General features: G+C 38.7%; 1 protein-coding gene across 2 annotated transcripts in view; it reads right to left on the bottom strand.

Moving 5' to 3' along the window:
- Nucleotides 1–22,261, bottom strand: part of LOC139458355 (roundabout homolog 2-like) — a 471,546-nt gene that overhangs the window by 372,648 nt on the left and 76,637 nt on the right. For both annotated transcript variants that reach the window (XM_071239757.1, XM_071239758.1), the window contains exon 2: nt 18,478–18,551. The gene's annotated coding sequence lies outside the window, so the exon portion shown is untranslated. The remainder of the gene's footprint in view (nt 1–18,477; nt 18,552–22,261) is intronic.

The raw sequence follows: 22,261 nt of genomic DNA, 5'->3' as shown, positions 1-22,261 counted from the left end.
GGATGTTTCTCCAGAGTCTAATTGTGAGGTGCAGCCTCCTTGTCTCCACTGGGCTGGTGCTGCAAATCACTGCATATCAGCTGGAATCCACTGCATGCTGCACTGACCGATTCACATCAGTAGGACTTTGTTTCCAGCACTGACCCATTCACATCAGTAGGACTTTGTTTCCTACACTGACCGATTCACATCAGTAGGATTTCAGTTATTCCTGCACTGACTGATTAATATTAGTAGGACTTCAATTTTTCCTGCACTGACCGATTCACATCAGCAGGACTTCAATGTTTCCAGCACTGACCGATTCACGTCAGTAGGACTTCAGTTATTCCTGCACTGACCGATTGACATCAGCAGGACTTCAATGTTTCCAACACTGACCGATTGACATCAGCAGGACTTCAATGTTTCCAACACTGACCGATTGACATCAGCAGGACTTCAATGTTTCCAACACTGACCGATTGACATCAGCAGGACTTCAATGTTTCCAACACTGACCGATTGACATCAGCAGGACTTCAATGTTTCCAGCACTGACCGATTGACATCAGCAGGACTTCAATGTTTCCAACACTGACCGATTGACATCAGCAGGACTTCAATGTTTCCAACACTGACCGATTGACATCAGCAGGACTTCAATGTTTCCAACACTGACCGATTGACATCAGCAGGACTTCAATGTTTCCAACACTGACCGATTGACATCAGCAGGACTTCAATGTTTCCAGCACTGACCGATTGACATCAGCAGGACTTCAGTTATTCATGCACTGACCGATTCTCATCAGTAGGACTTCAATGTGTCCAGCACTGACCGATTCATGTTAAAAAGACTTCAATAAGTCCAGCACTGATGGATTCGCTTCAGCAGGACTTCAATGTTTCCTGCACTGACCGATTCATGTCAGCAGGACAACAAAGTGTCCAAGACAGTTGGATTCATGCCAGAATAACTTCAATGTTTCTTGCACTGACCAATTAACTCAAAAACTATGGTGATGTCATCCCATTGTTCTAGACGAGTTTTTCTTCCTTAAGCAAGTACTTGGATTTAATCAAGTTAAAAGCTGGGAGCAACATTGAATATACATGGGGAGGTTTCACTCTGAAGTAAGACCAGCTTTGAGGTTGTTTTTTCAAGATAGACCAGCTTTGAGGTAGTATTTTACCAAATAAATCCTGCTTTGTGGTTGTATTACTCCCAATAAGACCTAAGGATGAGTCCATTTTAAACAGTGGATTTAGGTATAAAGTAAATACAGCATGTTCGATTAATGCATGAATAAATCTAAGACAAGTGTGATAGGTGGAAAGTAACAATTTTGGGTCCATTGGTCCTCAATCTTACTTTTAGACCTATATCTCAACTCAGGTCTTACCTCATTTTTGGTTGTGAACCTTTACATCAAGACTTGAAGACCACTTCACATGCTCATGATTCATCATAAGGTCAGATATAATGAATAGTCAGATATAACAGGTCTTCACTTTACCATGCATAATAAAATAGGCTTTTGTGATAAAAATGATTATGAAGCAAGACTGTATGTCCTAATCATGAGTACCGGTCATTAATGAACACTGTTATCCAAGCAGGGACCCGACATGGGTACAATGTGTGAAGCCCATTTCTGGTGTCCCCTGCCCTGATATTGCTGGAATATTGCTAAAAGCGGCGTAAAACCAAACTCACTCACTCCAAGCAGGGAAACAAACTTCATGAAAGGAGTCAATTATTAGCAGACCAAGGCATGTGAATCGCTGTCATATATTTGACAACATACTCATTCTGCTTGCATGTGTTGATTCTTTCAATCAGATTTTTAAAAATACATTTACCTCAAATTTTACACAACAAAACTATTGTTGCTGGACATCCTGAAAAAGGTGGTTTCAAACCAAAGTTGTTCAGTCTGTAAGAGACATTTTTTGTTTGTCATGAAACGGCATTCTGTCTGTAATAAAACCATCAGGCCCTCCATGGGAAACATCAATATTCCCCTGAATGGTTCCTAAATATATAATGGCAGGCATGTTTTAGCTCGTACAAATTCATGATACCACAAACTGATTTTCAGTGTCACTTGAAACTCATACTATCCATAGTTGATTGTATATGTTATACAAAATCTCGGGGGAAATCTTGTGTTATTTGATGTTGGAAACAGTAAATAAATAAATCACTCCCAGGAGTTATCAAGATGTGCCAACTTTTCCCATAATGACATCACATCGTCACATGATGTCTTTTCCCGTCCAATCAGTACCCCTCAATGTTTTGTCCTTTGCACCAACCTCTCTGACAATATTCAAAAGTTACAATATGAATTATAAACCTCAAAGACCCCCTGAACGGGTCGACCTCAAAGTCATTTGTTAATCAGTAGGGGTAAACAAATGGAGACCAACTGCCTCTCACCTGACCCCAAGGCCAGCCCCACCCCCCTTCTGATAATCACTACCCACAATATCCTGACCTCAAAGGTCAGTCAGTGACCCCTGGGGTCATAATTCATGAAAAGTGTTGAGGCCAGGTCCGTGAAGTTAATGGTCCAAAAAAGACTTCCAGTTGACTTAACTCTTGTGAAAAGGGTTCAAATGAAAATTTATGGGGAGTGAATTTGTACAAAAGCAGTGTTAAATGAAATAAGGGCTATTGTTCTAAAAGCTGTAAAACAATTCAGAATTGCGGATAAACGATTTCGTTATAAATGATTTTTTCTCAAGCACAATATGCTTAGAACTGAGGACCCTAGGGCTCCATAAACTTGATTGAACTTTTAGTTTTCCTTGAAATGAATCTATTCCTTCTTGAAAGTTTCCCATCAGAACTCACAGGTTCCTTGATGTCAAATTGTTAAAAGAGTTCATGTCCTCTTTCATAATTTTGGCTGTCAATGAAACATAACAATGTTTTCTCAATGCAGAAAAACACTCTGATAGCTCCTGCAAGTTAGGAGAAGGCATATTTTTGCTAGATGATGAAATATTCTTTAAAAGATCGAAAAAGGATTTTAATCCTTTTTAATTTTTCAACAAAAAATTGACTGGAAGCTTTCTTTCTCTCCACTTCAAAGGGTTTGTTGCAGCTAATTGTGTTTCTTCAATCTTTGCCATGTTTTGTTACACTTGTCTGTTTTTTTCACTTCATACAATCCCACAGTTATATTTCTAAATTACTAGATATTTGGAATAATACCATGTCCCTGCGTGTAACTCCTGAACACGATGACCTTTTCACACTGTCCTATCGATCAGTTTAGTCACCTCATCATCTCTGATCTCAAACATTCCTGATTTTTCTTGTGTTTTTGAAGTCTACTAGATATTTCTTCTGTAGTTGCCACTACTTTCCCTTCTTTACAAAAATACAACAATGTAACAGGTCTTTGCTCTTGATACCTTGACCCACAACACTCCTTTAGCTTGTCACATTCGACACACAACACTCCTTTAGCTTGTCACATTCCACACACAACACTCCTTTAGCTTGTCACATTCCACACACAACACTCCTTTAGCTTGTCACATTCCACACACAACACTCCTTTAGCTTGTCACATTCCACACACAACACTCCTTTAGCTTGTCACATTCCACACACAACACTCCTTTAGCTTGTCACATTCCACACACAACACTCCTTTAGCTTGTCACATTCCACACACAACACTCCTTTAGCTTGTCACATTCCACACACAACACTCCTTTAGCTTGTCACATTCCACACACAACACTCCTTTAGCTTGTCACATTCGACACACAACACTCCTTTAGCTTGTCAGATTCGACCCACAACACTCCTTTAGCTTGTCACATTCGACACACAACACTCCTTTAGCTTGTCACATTCCACACACAACACTCCTTTAGCTTGTCACATTCCACACACAACACTCCTTTAGCTTGTCACATTCGACACACAACACTCCTTTAGCTTGTCACATTCGACACACAACACTCCTTTAGCTTGTCACATTCCACACACAACACTCCTTTAGCTTGTCACATTCCACACACAACACTCCTTTAGCTTGTCACATTCCACACACAACACTCCTTTAGCTTGTCACATTCCACACACAACACTCCTTTAGCTTGTCACATTCCACACACAACACTCCTTTAGCTTGTCAGATTCGACCCACAACACTCCTTTAGCTTGTCACATTCGACACACAACACTCCTTTAGCTTGTCACATTCCACACACAACACTCCTTTAGCTTGTCACATTCCACACACAACACTCCTTTAGCTTGTCACATTCCACACACAACACTCCTTTAGCTTGTCACATTCGACACACAACACTCCTTTAGCTTGTCACATTCCACACACAACACTCCTTTAGCTTGTCACATTCCACACACAACACTCCTTTAGCTTGTCACATTCCACACACAACACTCCTTTAGCTTGTCACATTCCACACACAACACTCCTTTAGCTTGTCACATTCCACACACAACACTCCTTTAGCTTGTCACATTCCACACACAACACTCCTTTAGCTTGTCACATTCGACACACAACACTCCTTTAGCTTGTCAGATTCGACCCACAACACTCCTTTAGCTTGTCACATTCGACACACAACACTCCTTTAGCTTGTCACATTCCACACACAACACTCCTTTAGCTTGTCAGATTCGACCCACAACACTCCTTTAGCTTGTCACATTCCACACACAACACTCCTTTAGCTTGTCACATTCCACACACAACACTCCTTTAGCTTGTCACATTCCACACACAACACTCCTTTAGCTTGTCAGATTCGACCCACAACACTCCTTTAGCTTGTCACATTCGACACACAACACTCCTTTATCTTGTCACATTCGACACACGGAATAATGTCCATCCTGCACCTATTCATGTTCTACACATGTTGTCACATAATCTTTCATTTTTCAAATACTATACATCCTTCATCTTGTCCTGTTCTACAAATCTAACCATTTCATTTCTTCAGAATTTTTCTTTTCATAACTTTATATTTTCACTAAGCCTGAATCTAATATTTTAACTTATTTTATTAATACTGGACATGCATCAATCATTTATCTTCTCATATCCCATATTTCTTTAACTTTGATATTGCATAATCACCCCAATTCTGTCACATTTCAGTTTTATTTTTTACTCCCCCATTTTCTCTCAGAAAGACACTAATTTACACACCTCTATTCCCTCTACTGATATTTCTGGTATCTGTACACTTTCCCCTTGGAAAAGCATAATATTGGCTCCAGGATCCATATCTAATAACCTCAATAAGAACACATTCTCGAATAATTTCACACTTAAAAATCCTTTCCAGAATTTTTTTTGATAATGTCCCTTTCATTGTGTCTGCTACTTGGTCACATCTCTGTATCTCTGGCTGAAGGTTAGGTCAAGGTCAAATTAATATTGCCCTTTCTGTCTGTAACTTTAGATAGATGGAACCAGTTCTATTTGGTACCCTTTCACTTTGAAATAATTTCACTTTTTCTTTATCTTCTATCATTTCCCTTTCTTAAATCCTGTGTTAATCCTTCTTTTAGAAGTTCTGAGCACACTGCTCTGAGGCAGTTGATAGCAATACCGCCTGCATATAAGCCCACAGACCTATCAATGTCAGCGCAGTAAAGTCCAGTAATTCATCCGGCCTGAGTGGCAATTTATTAAATTCTTTGAACCATGATTGCAGGGAGGTCAAGTTTCTTGACCAGCAGGTGACCGTTACTAACTTTTGCTTTATGCTTGTGATGATATTTCATTTTTATGAGAAATCTGTACATTTGTGCATTAGGGTGTTATTGGCTGATCAAGGAAACTCTTGAACCGTCAGTGTCTGTTGCTTTGATTGACATGAGGCATTAGTGGTGTGAATGGTTAATAGGTCTGTCTGTTAAGTCTTGAATAATTTTAGCAGTTGATAAACTTGTCATGGTTATCAAATTCACTGATTCAGCAAAATCCACTTTTTTCTAACTTCATAAACACATAAAGAACAATTGTGAAGAGGAAGGTTACATCCAGTACTTTCATACACTGCATTATGCAAATTTGCAGAAATATCATAGAATGGGCTTCATACATTAATTATACCAGTGTGGGGAATAAAACCTGGGCCTTGAGTGTGATGAGCAAATGCTTTAACCACCAGGCTACCCAACATACTGGCTATGTACAGTGAGTGACTTTGAACATTATTTCAATGATACACTTCACAGCGTGTCAGCTTGATGTGGGAGGAAAGTGATATAGGTCTAGATATACCACTTAAGTAAGAGGCGACTAACAGGATCGGGTGGTCAGACTCCCTGACTTGGTTGATGCATGTCATCGTATCCCAATTGATTGGATTGATGCTTATGATATGAATCACTGGTTTGTCTGGTCAAGATCGATTATTTCCGGACCGCCATCGTATAGCTGGGATATTGCTGAGTGCAGCATCAAACAACAAACAAACAAACAAACAAACAAACAAACAAACACATTTTTGTGAAGCCCATAAGAATGGGTGTTGTGAGAACAAATCAAGAAACACAAGATCATGGGTTTATTTTTTGTAATCTGGCTGCTTATTTTGTCCCGTATTATTATTATTTAGGAAATGTTCAAACATCATAACTCTCTAGGTGAAGAGTTAAGGTACTTTTATTCATATCTTAAAATATAACAGGCAACTTATCAGTTGTATTCTCAACAAAGGTTATTTTCTTTTCTGTCTTTTTATAGTTCTGACCAACTGCTTGAGATGAAGTTGTGCATGGAGATGAGCATGCTAGAAATGTGGCAGTCAGTTTGTGAATAGTAGGCTTTTATATTCTAAGCATCATTGTATTAAATTAACCTAAATTGAATTAAGACTAATCCTAAATATTTCAAATGTATTTCCTCAAATACTTATCCATGTTAACATCAACACTTGCACAAATCTACTAAACTCGTGAAGATTCGAGGTAGAATAGGTCTTTAGTAACCCATGCTTGACGTAAAAAGCGACTATTCTTGTCCTAAAAGGCGAATAACCGGATCAGGTGGTCAGGCTCGCTGACTTGGTTGATGCATATCATAAAATCCCAATAGTGTGGATCGATACGCATGATATCAATCACTGGATTGTCTGGTCCAGACTCCATTATTTACAGACCGCCGTCATATAGCTGGAATATTGCTGAGTGTGGCGTAAAACAACAAACAAACAAAACAAATCTACTAGCTTATAGGTAAGCATGGGTAGTTCAGCTCCTTCTTTCATAAGATCACAGCTGTTGTGACTGAGTCGGTCACAGGCTAGGCCTGTGATTGGGTTGTTATTGTTCTCTGGTTTTCTGTGATTTCTACAATCATGTTAGATATCCAATGATATCTGCTGGTTTGTCAGCATATTTCTCTTTTCACCTTCTGAGAGCATGTGTTCTGCATCATGTAATGTATGGGCTAGGTACTGCATCTCGGAATGGAAAGGTCCCAGTCTGCACCCCTGAGACAAGGGCAGGACAACCTTGTCAGGGAGTTCCACATCCCATCCGACATGCTCCATGAAGTACTCACTTATCTTCAACCAGTTGAAGTACCTCTTCTACACAAAGCCATGGAAAAGGAGCCAAGTGTTTTATCACATAACAAAACATTGTTCAAAGTCTCATTCATACAATGGGGGTGTTCGGGTAGCCTAGTGGTTAAAGCGTTCGCTTGTCATGCCGAAGACCCGGGTCCGATTCCCGACATGGGTACAATGTATGAAGCCCATTTTTGGTGTCCCCCACCATGATATTGCTGGAATATTGCTAAAAGCAGCATAAAATCCTCCTCACTCACTCACTCATTAATACAATGAATTATTTCACAGATTTTACAAGATTTCTTGATCAATATGTTAAGAGACAGCAAGGAAAATCAAGTTACTTTAGGTTCATTAAAGAAACAAACTTTTGAAATAGTCTTTGATATAAAAGATTTCACAAAGATTATATCTTTTATATATTTTATATATTTTTGCAGATTTATGGTAGACTTGCCCAGAAAATGAACAAGTAAATTGTTCTGGCTTAATGTGTGTTTTGATACCTCAACCATCTGTGAGAAACACATTATTCATTACTGAGTCAGTTCAAGCACAGTGGCTCTTATTAATATGAACACATTTAGTCAATGTAGACAAAACAATTCCATTTGGTGCGAGTTGTTCCCCAAAGTGGTTCATTGCGATAACACCACACTGTTAATTAACAGTGACCATTTCCTGGTCATGGATGACTGGACAGGGGTCAGAGTTCCTTGACCAAGGCAACAAATGGCCAAACATGCCAGCATAACGGCCAATATTTCATCTTTATCACATCCTCCTTCTGACCATTGCACTGGCCAGCCAGGACCTCGGAGCCCCAAGGTGACCTTGAGGAGACACAGCCTTGATGACCAGTGCTGGGAGAGCCACAGTCTTGATGACCAGTGCTGGGAGAGACAAAACCTTGATGACCAGTGCTGGGAGAGACAAAACCTTGATGACCAGTGCTGGGAGAGCCACAACCATTTACAATCTGTTCGCTCTTCTTTGAAATAACCTTTTCAAGAAGTAACTGGGAAGTTTTTTGCCATTTTGGGTTGAAGATGTACAAAAGTTGGAAAGAAAGGTTTTTGTATTCACTACTGAAACCATGGTGTTTACTACTAAGTATAAATATCACATTTATCCTGATACAAAGTCCCTGCTGTATTCAATGGTCCAAAAATCAAAATTATGTGGTCAGTTTTTGTACATTCTGCAACCAAATTTGCAAACAATTCTGCAAACTTTTAAGCTTTGTTTTCATGAATTTCATAGTTTTGCCCCTGTTTGACTTTTTGAAACAAACATATCCACGGCTAGAATTGCTTATCTACGTGAATCTGGACATCACAGTGCAAACATACGGACATGCACTTTCGGTAAGCAATAACACAAAAGTCCATTTCACTTCAAAACAAAATAAATTTTGGATTACATGTTTAAAACCATCTTTAGACTCACATGTTAAACTTCTGCAGTCTATTTGACGAATTCTGTGACAGATAAATGCAAGATTCTGCAAGATTCTGCCCTAAAAAGGATTTTCTGCAAGATAGGTACACAGGTTTCATCAAAGTGGCACTGTTTAGGTAAGACCTGCATCACTATGGGCTTTCCTCCCACATCAAGCTCACATGCCGCGATATTACTGGAAAACTGCTCCCTCGCCTGCCCGGCCGCCCGCATGCCTGCCCGCCCCCCACCCGCCTACTCCCTCACTTACCCACACATACACTCACTCACCCACCCACACCCACATACATACACTACCTCACTCAAGACAAACACCCACCCACCCACAAATACACTCTCTCACCTACTGTTTAAGGCTGAGGACAATCATATGTTCTCTGAGGAAATTTTTATTATCTTATCCTCCTCACATTACAATCCTGAACAGAATCTCACAACTATTTTCATAATCACGCCATCAAGCTGCAGTTTTGTGCATACCATGGTTTTTTCTGTCACCCTTCAAGGTATTTTCAGTCCAAATCAACACCCTGTAGAATTGATAAGCATGTGCACACACTTGACCCCCTTCTTTACACAAGTAGCGACAGCTCCTGTTGCTGAAGCACCGTGAGGTGATGCTATCACTGCCTCACTTGCATTGCACCATCACTTTTTCTGGTCTCATTGTGTGAATGTTTGTCACAGAGCGTGTCAAGAATCATCCGAACAATTGTACACAATTTCTATTTTGTCCCCAGTGAAAGACATATTTGTCTTATGCTTTCTACAGCAGTGAGCCAGTCTTGTGAGTCAGCTGGTATTGTCATGGTAAGACTGGCTGGCTGTTGTTGATGCAGGTTCAAGTCAATGTTTCTGTACATCAGTTACCATGGTGTCAAGAGTATTTCTGTGGCTCTGCATGAGTGTCCCTCAGGGTTTTACAGCACAGACAATATTGCATCCTGTATGAAATTGGGATGTAAATAATATATACCATGTCACCCGCCTGTTTGAATCATTATAGTTAAAAACTAACTCAAGCATGTATAATTGTAGCATGCCTATTCTATTGAACTGACATTCCATTCTCATAAGAAATACATGGAATTTAGTCTGTCCATTTCTGATTTTCGCCAATCGATCACTATAACTTTTCTTTCAAAGAACCGCCTCAGTGGTCTAGTGGACTAGAGCGTCCGCCCAGAGAGAGGAAGTTTGGGGGCTCAATCCCCAGCCACGTCATACCAAAAGATGGTAAAAGATGGTACTTGTGTTTACCATGCCTGGCGCTCAGCATTAATGGGCTAAAACAAGGACTGCTTGGCTCAAAGTCAGTATACTGTGTCTGAGTGAGGTATTCATGTTAAACTGCAGCATGGTATCTCAGTGGGCTAGCACTATAAAATCAGCATTAGTCCAGACTAGTACAAGCAGCCACACACACACACATGCACACACACACACACACATGCACACACACACACACACATGCGCACACACACACACACATGCGCACACACACACACACACACACACACACACACACACACACACACACACACACACACACACACACACACACACACACACACACACACACACACTGTAGGAAGATTACCATTTCATGGTGTATGTATTAATCAGGTTCAAGTGTAATAATAACCCTTATAGACATTAGGATTATTCCATGCAATACACATTATGTTTTTTTGGTTTTCAAAACAATAACAAACATGATTGGTACAATGAAATCTCAGGTTATAGTTTTAGAACATTAATTTTATTTCTAAATCTCAAAATATTGAAAAAATATATTTTTAAATGAGAAAGAGATGGGAAAGCAACAAAACTGTTTCTCGCCCTCATGTTTCCAACATCTTTCATTTCAAAGTGCAAATGATTATTTGTATTTTTTTCTCTTTTCTTATGGCTCATTCTGATTACCGGGCTCTCTACTGATGCAGCCAATAATTGTGAGGGATTGCTGCATAGATTAATTAAAGATGAAACATTTTGAGTCAAAATTAGTCATTTTTAAAAAAAATATCCAATAGGCAATAAAATTCTCTGTTAGGCTTCTAGAAATCTCACACTTGGAATAAAAGCCAAGTGACAAAGTGAAAAATAATTTTACAACTTTTCAAACATGCCGTTCCTAAACTTTGTGCCTGATATGGCAAACATGACCCATGACCTTCAAATGGTAACCTCTGACCTTTCCACGACAGGCAAAGAATTGAAGATTACAAAATTCAGCAGGCTTTGGCCTAAATCAAAAGTCAAAATGGGGCCTAGGAACCTTTAACATTGACAAATCTTTATAATCAAGGATAGAGTCTCCGCCACTGAATTTTTATGTAAATGAAAAAAGATAAAATCAGACATGCTACAGCTTGGGTAGTGTTAGGGAAATTGGTCTCAACCCCGGACTAAGACCCTGAACGGCTTCAGCTGTTATCAAAGCTGTATCTTCCCAGCTGCGTGCCATCATTCACATCAGCAGTGCAGACGAAAAGCAGAAACTGTGCTTCCATATCACTGTCGGTTGCTAAGGAATCTTGACACAACTACGGGAAGACATGCTTCGTAGCAGATCGAGGCAGAGTATATCAGACATGCCCTCTTTCCCAGTCAGAATATATTTGCTTAATATTCAATATTTTTTATTGTTTTTAACAAAAATCTTTTATTGCTAAGTGGATTTCTTATTTAATTTCTGTAACCATTGCTTTGGATATTTCAGCCAGTCGATTGAAACTGTTCAAAATATCAACATAAGGAAATCTCAGGTCATAATATACCCAGTCGGGGTTCAACCCCACCATTCTACAGTAAATGGATCAACCTACAACAGCCCAATGTCACAAACAATATGAAATTGAAAATAATTAATAAGATGTAATATAATTAGTAGCTTAATGTTAAAAACTAAACTTATGTAGGAGGAAAGGATTATAATAAAATTGAGAAGTGCTGTGCCTTCATTTGAACTATACCTCAATTCACCCAGCAGTCACTGGGTACCCGGTAGAATACACACCTATCATGTATCAGGCAGCATGGATTGTATGCCTCCAATGGAAACTCTGAAATGTCACAGTCACTGGGTACCCGGTAGAATACACACCTATCATGTATCAGGCAGCATGGATTGTATGCCTCCAATGGAAACTCTGAAATGTCACAGTCACTGGGTACACGGTAGAATACACACCTATCATGTATCAGGCAGCATGGATTGTATGCCTCCAATGGAAACTCTGAAATGTCACAGTCACTGGGTACCCGGTAGAATACACACCTATCATGTATCAGGCAGCATGGATTGTATGCCTCCAATGGGAGCTCTGAAATGTCACAGTCACTGGGTACCCGGTAGAATACACACCTATTGTGTATCAGGCAGCATGGATTGTATGCCTCAAATGGGAGCTCTGAAATGTCACAGTCACTGGGTACCCGGTAGAATACACACCTGTCATGAAATGTCATGCACTTTGAGCAAGTTAAATGGATAGTTATTTTATAGCTATTATTATCATGATTGTAAGTAAGACAAGTTATTTGACTCAATTCATATGCTTCACAAAAGTTGAGCAAAATTGAATTATCTCCACATGTACAAAATGTTTTTTAAACTACTTTTAGCACAACTTACTTTGTGTTGGGGGTATTGAGCTTAACATGTTGGGGATCAAACCCAGGGCTCGTGCATGGCAAACTGACACCCTCATCACTGGCCAACCCTTTACCATCCTTAGAAATGCAATTAAGTTGCAAACTGATAAGTTCAAAGATTAAAACTGATGCCAGTTTTCTGGAACAAAATTCTGATGTGTTATCTAAAATTCTTGTGAGAAAGAATTATCAATAAAAATGCAAACATTTTAATGATTCCTGATTTGATTTTGCTCAAATTTTAATAAATTCTCTAAAACTGTGATTTTTTACTAAACTTCAAACTATTAAAATCTAATCTTGTCACATGTCATAATATTGTTCCGACTGAATGGATTCAGTTCGAAAAGATCTAAAATTGAATAGCTCCTCGGAGAAAACGATAAATATCTTTAATAATCCTGTTCCAAATTTCATGTGCAAAATTGATTGAAAATATTGAACAAAAAACATCACTTGGACTGGTACAGAGTCACATGTAAATCAGGAGTGATATATACATTTTATCAAACACATTATATTGTCTATCTGGAGAGGGGTTTTCATGCACACTTGCAATCCTATTAAACATGGCGCTACCATTCCTGGTTATCAACGACTGCCTCCAGCATAATGGACACAAGCATCTAGGGACTCCTGCCAAATGTGATCAACCGCTATTCCCATACTTTAACATGGACTTAGTACTTAGTACTGACGAAGATGCACTTGGTAATGACTTGACAAGAAGTTCATTATAAGTTATAATTTAATGCCCTCGTCTATTATTTTCGAAAGATCACAATCAAAATTGCTCAGGAATATTTTAGGATAAATGTAAAGAATTTTTGCATATTCAAGAGTATGATGTATTATCAGGGCCCTTTTTGTCATATCAAGAGTGTCAAACAAAAGAAATACTTTTGCAAACAGGTTGTTTGTCTTTTGCTTTGAGCATGGAGGATGTGACATATTCCCTGTGGGTGGTGAAGTGCTGGTGGCAGAGACAATGTGACATGTTCCCTGTGGGTGGTGAAGTGCTGGCGGGAGGGACGGGACATATTCCCTGTGGGTGGTGAAGTGCTGGCAAGAGGGACAATGTGACATATTCCCTGTGGGTGGTGAAGTGCTGGTAGCAGGGGCGATGTGACATATTCCCTGTGGGTGGTGAAGTGCTGGCGGCAGGGATGATGTGACGTATTCCCTGTGGGTGGTGAAGTGCTGGTAGCAGGGACAATGTGACATATTCCCTGTGGGTGGTGAAGTGCTGGCGGGAGGGACGGGACATATTCCCTGTGGGTGGTGAAGTGCTGGCGGCAGAGACGATGTGACATGTTCCCTGTGGGTGGTGAAGTGCTGGCGGCAGGGACAATGTGACATATTCCCTGTGGGTGGTGAAGTGCTGGCAAGAGGGACAATGTGACATATTCCCTGTGGGTGGTGAAGTGCTGGTAGCAGGGGCGATGTGACATATTCCCTGTGGGTGGTGAAGTGCTGGCGGCAGGGATGATGTGACGTATTCCCTGTGGGTGGTGAAGTGCTGGTAGCAGGGACAATGTGACATATTCCCTGTGGGTGGTGAAGTGCTGGCGGGAGGGACGGGACATATTCCCTGTGGGTGGTGAAGTGCTGGCGGCAGAGACGATGTGACATGTTCCCTGTGGGTGGTGAAGTGCTGGCGGCAGGGACAATGTGACATATTCCCTGTGGGTGGTGAAGTGCTGGCGGCAGAGACGATGTGACATGTTCCCTGTGGGTGGTGAAGTGCTGGCGGCAGAGACAATGTGACATATTCCCTGTGGGTGGTGAAGTGCTGGCGGGAGGGACGATGTGACATATTCCCTGTGGGTGGTGAAGTGCTGGTGGGAGGGACAATGTGATATATTCCCTGTGGGTGGTGAAGTGCTGGCGGGAGGGACGGGACATATTCCTTGTGGGTGGTGAAGTGCTGGCGGGAGGGACGGGACATATTCCTTGTGGGTGGTGAAGTGCTGGCGGCAGGGACAATGTGACATATTCCCTGTGGGTGGTGAAGTGCTGGCGGGAGGGACGATGTGACATATTCCCTGTGGGTGGTGAAGTGCTGGCGGGAGGGGCAATGTGACATATTCCCTGGGGGTGGTGAAGTGCTGGCGGGAGGGACGGGACGACTAAGCTAAGGGACAGCACACAAAGTTGTAGAGCATATCTACTTTACAGATGGGGATAACATGACATTTTTTAAAACATGTTTTGGTTTCATAATCAGTTAAATATGATTTCCATACAGTTATGGGAAGACTTTCAGCCATGTTTTAATGTATTCTCCCCATGCCATGGCCTGCAGATAGATGTTCCTCAGGCAGATTCATAAGAATAAGGAAAGAACAGACTTAGGTTGAGAGGCTGATAACATAAACTTATTTTCACCACTGCTTCTTTGTCTGAATATTGTATGTATGGACCTGTAAGAGTCTTGACTTTGTCAATGTGGACCACCCCAGGCAGCTCCCAGTGAGTGAGGGAGGGAGTGAGGGAGGGAGGTTTTGATGGAAAGAGGGAAGAAGGGGGAGTGTGAGTTTGAGGGAGTGAGGGAAAGAGGGAGGTTGTATGGGTTGCAATGAGTGTTGCCTTTACAGCTTTTTAAATATTCTTATCACTACCCACCCAAGTTGTTGCCAAGAATCTTGCAAAGCAGTAACGAGACGACTTTGCCATCAAAATTACTTTGCATAAGGAATCACTTCTGCAAAGATTTATGTGACAATGCAGTGTTGACAGTAAGGGGCAATAACTCCAGCCACATCCAGGTACCCTGCCTTGTCATGTCAGAATTTAAAACAAATTGCAACCAAATTGAACTTTTTTGAAAAACTGAATAGCTCATACATAAAAAACAAACCATTCTATAGTTACCAACTAGATCAATAGTATACATGACCTGACATAACCTAGCTTAGTCCCTATGAATATTCATGAGAAAAACACCCAGAAGATGCAAGACATTTAAAGGTCAAAAGATAAACTGTTTCAGGTCACCATACGCTCTGTGTCAGTGTTCTGCTAGCTATTATGAAAATGTAGCACACAGTTACAATATCAGCCATTTAGAATTATCTCCTCTGATTTATGGTACGCCCTACAAAACTTCATGCTACAAGTGTGATAACAGAGATTAATACAGATACTATCGCCCTCACAACTGATGAGAGTACCATAACATCTAATAGCCTTGTCCTGATAATAGAATGACAAAGCTCATGAAGCTAAAAAATAGGAGGATAGGAGCTATAGAGATGTGCTCCATCATAGAGTTATCTGCCCTTTAAGAACTCTCTGACAGAATGCTCTAAGAAGAGCACAAATTGCAAAATATGCCATCACCTCTGCCGGTTTAGACAGTCTTGATGAATCGCAACTTGGAACAAGACCCATGAAAAGTGATGATGCCATTTGTGTTTTATCTGATGGGTTGTGTCAGGAAAGTAGTATTTTCCCTTTCTTCATAACACAAAGACACATTAATGGAATCAGTTACGGATATTTTCTGTAGAAATCTTTGCAACCATATGTCAACAAGAACATCCTCCAGAGTAATGTTTCTAAAAACTGGAAACAAATATGTTCCAATTCCTTTTCTTTTAAGTTATCTGTTTTTGTACAAAGACAGGATTGTGATAAATGCATTCTTGTTGTCAATTTTCATTTTAGGTTGAAATGTTTTTCAGATCAGTTTCCACTAGGATTATGAAGGCTTGTAAATTCAGTTATGGGATTAGAAGCACAACTATGACATTTGTTTTTTATGTTTTCTTGCAAAAACCTTAAAATGTCTTCGACATGAGAATAGACTGGGCATTTTATATGATCAATAGTTTGTCAGTCGGCTGTTTGATACAGATAACAATTTTTTAATTATGATTTGTGTTTGAATTCTTTTTGTGGTATCAGGCTTGCCCACAAGAAGATGAATGTTTTTAACTTACCACAAATGATTTGCAAATGTGGAGATTATTTGAGTTTTAGACATGCCCTCATCCAATTTAAGCCATTTCAGCTCCCTGGGAATCATGCAAAGTGATCTGCTCATCACCGACATGAAGCAATGAAAACAATAAGCATTTTAAAAACCAAACCTTCAAGAATGAATTTGTGGGCTCATTAAAATTGTAATTGTCACTTGTTCGTTAATGCAGAACCGCAGAGGGAGACACGAATCCTCGGGCAGTTCCCAATGCATCACTGCTGACCAAAAAAACGTTTTCTTTCAAACACATCACTTCATCCACCCAACATCCTCGCTTCCCAAACCTGGCACTCCTACTGTGACAGCACATTGTCACGGCGACCATTACATGGGCATTTCTAGCACCACCTTTATGACAAATCAGTTTCCACAGTGAAAGCAAATTTCAATTTCAGAAGATTATGATTTTAATTTCCGCCCGTCCTGACTGCTACCCTTAAGCATCTGGTCCAGAAAAAGTCTGAATTAACAGAACCAAATTTTAATCACAATAGGCCCAAATCTCCAAATCCCATTTCTTAATTACTACCAACACAACAAACAATTTTCACGCATAACCGATTTTTTTAATTTGACACATCTTATGGAGTAACATTGGGTATTGAATGTGTTAAAACATCAGCATGCATCTTTATACTACCAAACTGCATAGCGGGGAATTAGGGGGCTGTCGTAAATTAAATTTTGTGAAAAATTGAAATAGTTTTAACCTAAGGTGAAAATTCCTTCATGGTTCAAAGACATTCAAGAAAATCAGGAAAAACTAATCCCTGTCTGATCATGATTCATCGGCATTTTAATTAGCTTGTGAAATGAACAAATCAGCCTGCATCTGGGTCACAGATTGTTCAAGAATCTTTTTTAAGGTTTGAATTTCTTTGTATCTCTTTCAACCTGGCATTTTAACGATTCTAAAACAAACTGGCATCAATTCCAAATTAAAGCTCCTAAATAAAGTTCGCAATTTGGGAAGAATTTGATATTTTTAATGTTTTTTCCTGGAGGACTGACAGTTCTAAGATAACAAAGGTACCTCATTGGTTCCCTGTTTTTGTATTCATATTTAGTGTAAAAGGTTTATTGAGAAACGTTTACTGTGAAATGTTTATTGTAGAATGTTTATTGAGAAATGTTTACTGTGAAATGATTGCTGTTAAATGTTTATTGAGAAATGTTTTTGTAAAATGATTACTGTTAAATGTTTATTGTAAAAGGTTTATTGAGAAACGTTTACTGTGAAATGTTTATTGTAGAATGTTTATTGAGAAACGTTTACTGTGAAATGATTACTGTTAAATGTTTAGTGTGAAATGTTTAATGTAAAATGATTACTGTGAAATGTTTATTGTAAAAGGTTTATTGAGAAACGTTTACTGTGAAATGTTTATTGTAGAATGTTTATTGAGAAACATTTACTGTGAAATGATTACTGTTAAATGTTTATTGAGAAATGTTTAGTGTAAAATGATTACTGTTAAATTTTTATTGTAAAAGGTTTATTGAGAAACGTTTACTGTGAAATGATTACTGTTTAATGTTTATTGAAAAATGTTTAGTGTGAAATGTTTAGTGTAAAATGATTACTGTTAAATGTTTATTGAGAAATGTTTACTGTGAAATGTTTACTGTGAAATGTTTACTGTGAAATGATTACTGTTAAATGTTTATTGTGAAATGTTTATTGTGAAATGTTTATTTGAAATGTTTATTTGAATGTTTATTGTAAAATGTTTATTGTAAAATGTTTTAAAATAGGCTATTTGTTTTTTTGGTAGCAAAAACATCGTAATATATTGTCTTACCTTCAGACAGTTGGTTCTTTAGTGGGAGAATATATCCTCCGAATCGTTCACTCAGGACAACAGTGTTGACCCACCTGAAAACAGAGGGACAATTATAGACAATGCAGCGTGGCGACATGCCTAAGATACTCATACAATATTCTAAGCATTAAGATCACCGAGACTCTTCAAAAAGAGAAAGCGAGGAGCGCCTGGTTTTCTTAAAATACTGGAAAATATTGTTTGCCTCGGGTTTACAGACAAAAATATAATTGCACTGGATGACCCCAGGAGATACCAATTTTATCCTTTGGCTTTATCCTGCTGAGAAACCTGCCCATTATACGATATATAAACTGAAAGTAGTTCCGCTATTCCTGATTGGCTCAGAATAGATGGCCAGAGCTTATGTTACTGGGCTGAATGATGTCACAGATTTTGTATTATCGTCAACAGTTATTTTTGTGTCAATGAATAAATAAGCATTCTGTGAAGCTATTGTTGGTATATTTATTTAGAAGAATTGACTTCAATATGTTCTTGTATTTCTAGAGTTTAAACATAGAAACTAACATGCAAACTTATTTACAGCAGCACACCAGTCTACATGTGTATAACTCCATAAATGCAAAAAGAAACATTGAAGTCAGTTCTTAAATCCTACCGTTATTAGTTTAATAAACAATTTACAGGTTACAAACATTGCAGCAGGTAATTGTCCTATTTACAAACTTCTGCCAGTAATTGTAATATTTTTATACAAATTTGTAATACAAATTATTGTTTCTGATTGTATGGGACTTGAGGTGAAATTGGGTTCAGTGTAGCATTCTAGATTATTGCACTTGTATAGGGTGTGGCTGCATGTACTAGAACTAACAAGTACCATCTTATAACGGCTTTGATTGGCTGTTTATTTTTAGGAAAAATTGTGTCATTCAAATCACATTCAAAATGAAGCTATGGTAACAGTGTTATGAAACCAAGTTTATTTGTCATGACTCACAGACCAATCTCTCAGACAGCTCTGGAAATACAATTATTGTCATGACCAATCTTGAACTTTGGTCTGTTATATTGTGTATCAATCCTGTATCTTTTCCTGTGTATCAAATTGTGTATCACGTTACATGATTCCATATTTATGTATCATAAAAGGTGACACAAGGCATAAACACCCAGGAACCAGCCTGCATAAGTTCCACAGGAGCATGGGACATTTCAAGTAAAACATGAATGATAAGCAAGTGTTTCTGCATTATGTTAATAAAACCATTAGAGCTTAATTAGCTAAAAGATATTATACAGCCATATTAGCTACATTTGTAATTCTGTTATAACATTACAGTTGCAATAAAGGCTATTATTTTGAAAGTAGTTGCATTAATAACCATGGTTGTTAAAAAATATGTTTCTCATTACCGGCCCGCCCTAAAATTGCCTATAAACATAACATTATTTTATGGATGGCTTGTCAAAAAAGTTGGAATGGGTTGCGGAAAGGAAATTTGACTTGCTTAAGCACTGATAAGAAAAGATATTTTCAAGCCAAATTTCTTTTTGGAATCATATTCAACTATTTGCACAAGCCATCCATTCAAAGTGTGTTAGATTCAAAGGGGAACCTAGAAGTGGTCACCATGGCCTGAACTGTCTTCATACTCAAGCCCAGATCATATTTGAACTTTATAGTTTTGTAACCTACACACACAAAATAAAAAAATCCTTTCAATCTACCAAGTCAGTTTGGACAAAACATCATGGGAAACAAGAATATTATAACTGACCATATGAGAAATGACACTGCATAACCTCTCAAGGCACTACATCCCTTTTTCAGTGTGAGTCATAAGAAAACCGCTGAAAATAATACAAATAATGACACAATTCTTCCCATTATCTAAGGAACTGTATTAAAACCCTATCAAAGAATAAAGGATTCTTGTCATCCCCAGTGAAGCATACCCTGATACGCTATCTCCTAGAGTCACTGACACAAACGATCACGGAATCAAAGACGGTAGTCAAATTGTGTGATCCTCCACATCCTATGTTGTACCACTCTACGTGCCACACTGCATACAGCGATGACGACACAGGAATTAAACACCCATGCATTGTTGGCGTCTTACCATTGATCATTTGATTAACAGACTTCAGGATAGGAACTGCTGTGTGGAAATTGCACTGAAAGACTAAAATGGTCGACTGGACACTTGTCTACATGCATTTTCTTATCACATTTAATTGAATTGTACCTTTTAGTTTATTCAATTACTGGAAGCTTTGTAATGTGTTCGTTTAAAAGGATAAATGCACAGCTGTCAACTGCTTTGGCCCCGAGTGTACTGGTTTGAGAATCGATAGGTACCTTCCTACTGGGATCCTGTCTACACCCAAGGGGAAACGTAAAGTTGCCATGTCGGCAATTTTAAGCATAAACAAATGTTGGCTTGATGTAAGGTTTTATTACAAGCATGTTATTTGGTTGACGTTAAATATAGGCAATTATAAAAAGTATAGTGTGCAGTTTGTGTTTTTAAAGCATTCCAGTAAAATGTTAGCAAAACATATTTATTTTATCGTTTTTCTGAAAGGAGCACAAATATCTTCATGCAGTTTTGTGTTTGGAGAAGACAATGTAGGCTTACGACCTTGTTTGCCTGAAGGAGATCTGCATAATTTAAGATTTGAGCACAACTTTTAGAAATTGTTAAGAAAGCTATCAGATGTGTTTATATGAATGAGAACTAGGCTTTTTTCATGTCAAGCACTGTATGTTTTGGACTTATGACAACACCCAATGCATAGAGAAAGATCAAATATGTCAAAAAGGTTGATTTTAGAGTTTTAGGAAGTGTTTTGTTTATATTTGAACATGAGCAGATCATTGAAACATGCTGATTTTCATACATGTAGAAAAAACCCAGTACAAACATGCTGGCCTCAAAGTTGATTTTTTCCTTAGGAGTCTTTGGCTCCTAAGGATTGTTTTCAGGGAGCCAGGTGAAGAATGAAGGAGCCGAACTTCAAGACAATAATCAGTAATGTATAATACGGTTGAAGCATATCTGATCTGCTTGTAGCTAACTGCAGCAAAACTGATTCCTACGTTCAGTGTAACAAGCTTTGTCGTTAGTAATGTTGTTGAAAATACTTGATAAAATGGTCGATTAATATTTCCCATACAATTGATTTTTAGATTTTTTAAATGAAATTTTAGTTCAGTGTATCAGTATTTATTAATGTATTGTATTTCTGTAATATGCAGTTAGTATTCAAGTTGCTGGCTTCAGTTTGTCCAAGAACCCAACTGCTTAAATAATATAGGTCGCAGAGTGGAAATTATAATTACCATGGCGTCCAAATTAGTTTTAACTTTGAGGCCTGTCATGGCCAAATGTTTGGTCACAGACTTGATCATCATACTTATATTTTCTTTTGAAATCAGCCATTTTCTCTCATTTAGCCACACCTACATATTTCACCATGTCCCAAATTGCAAGAGTAAGAAAGAAAAGAGGCTAGTTATCAGCCACTGGAACATGTCTGACAATTTGTATACTAATGTTTCAAATTCTCCCGCAACATTAAAATTTGATCCAAATCCTTATCCTACCTGCTCCTTTGATATTGTCACGGTACGACTAATACCATTAATTTCAGGCTCAAGTTGTAGGGGGTTATTTGTGAGGTAGAGATTTCAGGTATGATATTGACACAATCACAGCCTCCACAATGACACCTATTTTAAAAACTAAATCAAAAATGCATTAGCAGTAATTGAGATGTTCCATCCTCTGTC

The sequence above is a fragment of the Haliotis cracherodii genome, unplaced genomic scaffold, assembly GCF_022045235.1.
Source record: "Haliotis cracherodii isolate W230 unplaced genomic scaffold, xgHalCrac1.p SCAF_12, whole genome shotgun sequence".
Classification (NCBI taxonomy): domain Eukaryota; kingdom Metazoa; phylum Mollusca; class Gastropoda; order Lepetellida; family Haliotidae; genus Haliotis; species Haliotis cracherodii.
This window is presented reverse-complemented; position numbering and strand designations above follow the sequence as displayed.